The sequence below is a fragment of the Artibeus jamaicensis genome, unplaced genomic scaffold, assembly GCF_021234435.1.
Source record: "Artibeus jamaicensis isolate MK-2021 breed Jamaican fruit bat unplaced genomic scaffold, CSHL_Jam_final scaffold_916, whole genome shotgun sequence".
In the NCBI taxonomy this organism is placed as follows: Eukaryota; Metazoa; Chordata; class Mammalia; order Chiroptera; family Phyllostomidae; genus Artibeus; species Artibeus jamaicensis.
Window position 1 is genome coordinate 21280255 of NW_026522059.1, and position 7218 is coordinate 21287472.

Sequence of the window (7218 nt, forward strand, 5' to 3'; positions counted from 1 at the left end):
TCTCATGGCATACATAAACTAACTACTAAAATTCTGCAGTACACCAAAAATATATATTTTTATTGACCTGACCAAAAACATAGGTATAATTTTGATCCATTTCCACTGGACAGCTTTTGCCATGTTGACTGTTGCCATTTTTTTATTTGACAATCTAAGTGTAAAGAGGTCAGTGCCCTTGACTAAATAGTAAGGTATTGTAAGTTTTAAAAATTCCTGCATCACACTGGTTGAAAGTTGCGATATAAACCTAAAAGAAGACACTCAGCCTCACTCAAAATTTTTTTAATGCAAAATAAAATAGAGCAACACAAATTTCTCTAAGCATAAATAAGCACAAAGATTAAAATTTGATGATATTAAGTATTAAAATTTCTATATGCACATAGGCAAAAATGAAAATGATATTGTTGATGGTTTGCAAAAAGGAGAATAAATTAATGTTATTTTATTGAAAGACAATTTGGCTTTATTTATCTAAATATAAATATAAATTTCCACTGATGTAGCAATTGTACTCTAACCATTTAAGAACAGATACACTTACATAAATGTTCAGAGATGTATGTGCAAGCTGGGTGTACATTCAACCAGTAGGCAAGTTATAGCTATGGTGGTTGTTAAAACACAGAAACCATTCTGTAAATGATCACCCACTGAGTTCACCGAGTGCCTCCCTCAATTTCTCAGTTACCTTACTCTCTTCAGGGGCCTCTCAGTGACCCAGCAACAGAAGATTAATGCCTAGGCCAATAAGGAGCCATGGAATCTCCCTCCAAAACTAAAGTTGGGATCTATTTTTTTTTCAGTGTCCATGACATAAGAATTATTATATATTCTCAACATCAACTTTGTGAATAGAATGTTCACTGTCATTTAAAAATATCTAAATGCATATTAATAGACCAATTATATAATTGCAGTATGTTAATATTGTAAAATATTATGACACAATTTAAATACTAATGAAGTAAATAAATATGTAGTCATGTGGAGATAGATCCACAATATATTTTTAATTTAAAAGCCATGTCATAGAATATTACATATGTTGTGAATCTGTTTATACATTTAAAAATGTTCTATAATAGGAGGTATTTTTAATATATGTAAAAATATCAGGAAGGATACACAACAAAGAGTGAACTAGCAGTAGGAGCCTGTGGGGGTAACAAGAGACTTCTACTTTTTACTTCTATACTTCTATACGATTTTTTCCCTTCCTTTAAAAATAACCTGTATTACTTATAAAATAAAAATAGTTTTAATTGACATGGAAATATTTACCATGGTATTACATACCATGGAAGTATTATCATATTTTGATCAAGAGTCTTGAAATTTGGCTCCATGACCCGCCAGCAGTCTAAGTGAAGACTATGAAATATTTCTTAGAATAATATGTTTAGATGCTGACAGTAAAATGCATAGTAGTTCAAAGCAAACCAGTTATATTGGAATATCATTGTCAAAATATTAAAAAGATTTTGAGGAACAAGTTTGAAAGACACAGAGATGAGGACTGGGGGGGAGGAATGGGAGAGAGGGGGGAGACTGGGCGGGGGGCGGGTGGGATGGGAGAAATAGATAAAAAAAATGTACTTGAAAAGTAACTAAATAAAATTTAATATTAAAAAAATATTAAAAAGAAAACAAATTTGTGATATAGTAATAGAATTGTTTTCTTTATTGACACATGTAATGACAATATTCGATGGCAGGTCTAATAACTAATGTACAATAATTTCAAAGAAGTAATAGGCACAAATGATAGTTTAAGATATCTGCAGCAATTATAGTGTGCTGTGAAAATATATACATAACTTCTGATCATGATGCAGTTCGGATACTACAAACAGTAATGTCGTTTGTCATTTATGTTCATGAGTAGAGGAAATGCTAAGTTGTAGTTGGTTGTTAATAAAAGTAAAGGTATAATCTTTCTCATCCAAGTGTATAGATCCTCTGAATTCTATCCATGGACCATTTGGGAGAGCATAGATTTCCAGGAATTTTACCTGTTGTATTTGTTTGAAAATATTAGTCCCTCATCTGAAGGAATTTTCCTGTCATTCAATGTAACTGTGTGGTCCACTTGCTTAAAAAGTGCCATATACAGTTATAAAGTGAGTAGCATCCTCAGAAAGGTTCCCAGGTCACTGTCTTTCTAAACAGGGCCTTAAAGGTAATGGTGATATTTGAAGTTAGTTCAACTTTTTAAAGTACAGTGCATCTATTCTCTACTTTCCTATTCCCTTTATCCACTATCTGGGTAAGGGATTTTCATTCCAGATAGGCTGAGAAATGCTAAGCTTTTATGCTAGCATTTCCCTTTCAGCTGCTCTGCTTCTAGTCTTTTTCACATTTTTAGATCACCTTTTAGCTTGTTTTAATTCCAGCTCTTGATCTTGGTTTCAATGGTGTTTATAATTAACTCCTTATAAATCACAACGTTAAACCTCACCCACTGCAGGCATACAATGTGAGGTAGTATTTCAGTAATAGGGGTGGATTTGCATTGATCCATTCACACTACAACAGGGTCCCCACTGTGACTAATGATACAGAGGGTCAAGGTGACTGGGATTAGTGGTTATAGTATCAGTGGTTATAGAATAGATCAAATTTAACAATCACACATAAAAACTTTGGCTTAGCCTAAGGTTGACCTATGCTCTCTAATCTAAGACTTCAAAAAATACTGCTGTCAGAAATTAATCTTTTCTGAAATTATACCAAATAATCAAATATACCAAATATATTAAAGAAATTTTTTTGAAAATTTAACAAATTTTTTTAGTTTTACTTTTCTTTGCCAGCTTTGGAGCTAAGTTTGAATGGTTAGTGTTAGTGTGCTCACTGCATGAGTATATGCAAGTGTATGTGAGTGTGTGATATTATTACCAAGTAGTAGTGACTGATCAGGGTGGAGATTATGTAGATACATTTTGATTTCAGAAAATACATATTCTAAATTCAAGGAGATTGGGAAAATAGTCATATGTATTTTGAAACAGAAAATAGTCATATGTATTGTGAGTAAGTGATATTAATAATTAAATCCTGGAATATAGTGTAGCTGAGTTCCAAAGATAGTGAAGCTCTTAGTCATGATCCAAAATCTCTGGCCAATAATGTCTCTATTGATCTTACCCATTTGTTCTTGGCTGTGTAGCTTCTTGTTTAAGATCTCTCATTACAACTTACCACTCTTTACTTGACCTGGTTTCTGTTACTTATAACCAAATATATTCTCTGTGAGGTGTTTGAAAAAATGACTAATTACGAGTTTGTTTAGTGATGACTGCACTTGAGTATTCTTCATTCAGTGTGTTGAGGCACACATAGTCAGTATATAAGGGGCTATATGATAAGATGTTCCCATATGGTGGAAATAAAGTTGTGTTCCTTCAATGAAAGAAGTAAGAATCATATGTAATCTCTAAAGTGAAGAAGTGATCCACTCTAAACAATAGTCTATAAATACGTGACTGAGGACATTTGGTAGCCCCTTCAATAAAGGTTAATCTGTAGATTTAATCCAGTTAATGGAAGGAATGATTTCACAGAGAGAGTGATGAGTAAGTACAGAATAATACACTGAATAAAAGTTCTGACAAATCTTTCCCATTATCTTGAGTGGGATGGGAGTGCCCCAAAAGGCCTTTGCATCTATCTTGACAGTGGACATGAGTGGACTGGGCACACAGAATATTTCACTTCACTTTGATTCATATTCACAAAGCAACAGCCTTCTGATTATGATCATGTTCCTTATGTTGATTTTCCATTAGGCAAAGAGCACAATAGCCAGATGACAAACAGTTTTCCAGAGCATTTAACCATTATATTCATTGAAAGTTAGTGAAATGGACTTCTGGGTTCTACATCATTTTCTTGGGAGCCTGGTTAACAGGAAATTTGCTGAGCACAATCTTTTCTTCCTGCGGTACTCTTGTTTTCTGGAAATTATCCTAGAGTAATTTCCTGGAAAGGGTCCATTGGAACTTTCATGTCTTGCATATTGGAAGGTGTCTTTATTATGTACTCATACTTGAGTCACAGAATTCTTGATTAAAAGTAACTTTTACTCAGAAAAAAAAAAGACTATAAGCTGGTAAAACACACGTTGGAAAGCTAAGAAGGTAATTCTAGGACAGGAGCCATTCATGTGTTAGGTAAATATAATTTCTAATGTTGAGGCTAGATTCACTGTAAAATGTGAAACAATTATATAGGGTGTGGCAAAAGCAGGCTTACAGTTATGAGTGTACAGAACACAGTTTATTCTTGTATTATTGTTTATTAATCATTATATTATTTTCCATATGAACAATTGTGAACCTACTCTTCCCTACCCTGCAGTATAAGTAGAATAACTTATGTCTTTCAAATCAAATTGGAAACCCTTTGATTTGCAGGCCCCTGCTCAGTCCACTGAGCTACACCAGCCAGGGTGATGTACTTTCCATTATACTATAAATTAATATCATAAGATATCAAGCAACCTGGGATTTCAGTTTGTCTAATGACTTGGCCCACACCCGCGATCTGCCTTGGTTTTTATTTGCTTTTATTTTCAATCTAATTCTTTCTATGAAGAATTACACTAATTCATGGTGTGGGTACCAAATTACCACTTCTCTTTCTTAATGAAAATAATTTCAAGTTGTTATAAAGAAAATAATTTTACTTGTTATTTATGGAGTCTCTATTAAATCCAAACTATCAAGGACTATGTATACCAAGATAAGTAACCCAATTTCATATTTCTTACATATTTCATAGTATCATTTGATACATGTTTAACACATCAGTCATTCTATCCCAGTTTCATTCTCTTCAAAATGCAATGTTCAAATTTCTTCTTACACAAGAGAGCCTTTTAATTTTAATGTGCTCCATGCTGATTAACATTTTAAAATCAGTTGTCTATCTTCTAAAGCACTGTGAAATGTGACTTGTCTTTTATGAGGTGTGCTAAATGTGTCTTCCATTTTTTGGACTATGTGTGTTAAATCTCTGATACCTCTTCAAAGACATCATTCTGAAAAACAACTGGTTCATAGTGACAGCTACATGAACAAATAAAGAGGATCTTTTTTTATTTTAGCAAGATGTAATACAATCCTTTTACAGATGGCAAAATATCAAGGTTGAATTTCGTTTGCTACAAGTATGCTTAAATAATGTGCCAACTACATTTTACTAAAGGTTGATATTATCACCAAATTATATACACTAAAATTCCATGTACTATGCAAAACAAATATTAAAATGGAGTCCTCTCTTCTATAATTCTTAGTTCAGAAGGAGGAAAAGATTGGTTTCTAAGTGGGAAAAAGTATTTTAATAAATCATATCCTAGAAATATGCTTTATGGGGTGGTAATAAATATCAGAGGAAACTAACAAGTCAGGAAAGGGTTTTATAGACAAACTATAAAATCTGGTTAAAATCTGGGATTGTTTTTTTCACTGAAGAATCTTTGACTTTAATATTCTATAATAAATCCATTATAATCTCTAAAACAAGAATGGAACTTGCATAAAATGTTCCAAGACTAATTATTTTTCCTTTATCAAAAATGCATTTGTAGGAAATTCTTTAGAATATGAAATGTTCCATAGATTATTAGCAGCCAGGGACAAAATATGGCTCCTTGGTCCTCTCCCAGGTCATGCCCCTGTCGTTTCTACCCCAGGAAGTCTTCCATCAAGGGATAGAATATTTCCTCGTAAAAAGGAAACACATTATACATATTTCAGCTTTAGGACCCCTTTCTCATTCATTTTCACCTATTTTATCATTTCTTGATGCATATTTTTTATACAACCAGTGTGCAAAATTAATAGGCTCTGAATATAACTGTATGGTTATAAACTACATCAGTAGTCCAGGTACTTTTGTGCAATACTTCACAATTTCCAAATCACTGTCTTATATACAACCTCACTTCATCCTCATAGTCGCTTGCATGTTACACAGGTGATAAAGCATACAAGGTGCAGAGGCATTTAGAAGTTAGCTTCCCCAAGGTGGTAGAGATGTGTTCTCTCTGGGATACATTCTGCCACTCAGCACTTTGGTTAGGCTTAAATGACATAATGTGTATAAACATGCTTTGTAAACTCTAAAGTGATATACACGTTAATCTTTGTTACTAGTTACAAAACACACAATTGCGTTTCTGAATTTAACAATTCTAATATCAGTTTGAGGTAATATTTTGAATTCCTATTTCAGCTGTAACAACTTTGGAAGAACAGATTGCCAGTGAATCTGAATAAGGAGTTATGGTAAATAAATCTAAATTTCAAAGTTTTATTATTTTTAAAAGCTCTGTATCACAGGTAATTTATACAGTAATGCAAAATAGCTATGCTTTTCTTAGCTGAAACTGGTGCTAGTCAGTGCTCAAAGCATTCCAGAAGAACTTGTCATGAAGCTAAGGTTGGAGAAGCTCCCTAGAAGTCTCTCACCTTGGTATGTTTATTTTGTACATCAGTGGCTATCAGAGCAGCCTTAAAACTTGTATTTTGTCTGAGGCACGAATAATTCCTGGAGTTGCTGTTTCTTTTGTCCTGGCACAGGTCCCAGAGCCTGCATTCAATTGAGCAGCTCAGATAGTTTTATTTGCTTGTTTACTTGTTTTTTTTCATACATACTCTACATTTGTAAAAACAAATTTAGTTTATGTGATCCAATCTTCTTTTAGCATTGTGTTTTTCAACAAAAGCATAAAAAAATCTGCTGTGGTCCTTCTTGCAGCGCTGACAGCTTCCACTGACTGCTTTCCCGTTCCCTGAGAGTGATTACTACAGTAAGTTTTTCAATGGTTTAGGTTTCTCCGTATTAATCCACACTTATCAGGCAGGGATGGAAACTAGAATAGCTCCAGCTTACCCTCTGGCTCCAGATATTGGCAGGCTTCCACCTGTTCATCCAGTCTACCCTCTGACTCTGGACCTGAGAAGTGTCCCTGCCCTCAAACAAATGCTGAACAGAGGCTTTGGAATTACTCAATAAGGAGGGGTGAGTTGGGCAAGGGCTGAATTCAAATGAGGGCTAGACATGCTATCCCTTTCCAAGACTAATTTGACTGGAGAACCTACTTTAAAGAAAGTCATCTTTTTATCTAAAGATCAAGTGGTCCACTTTGGCAAACACTACTTCAGACTGTTATAACATATCACTTATAGCTTTTTTAAAATGCAG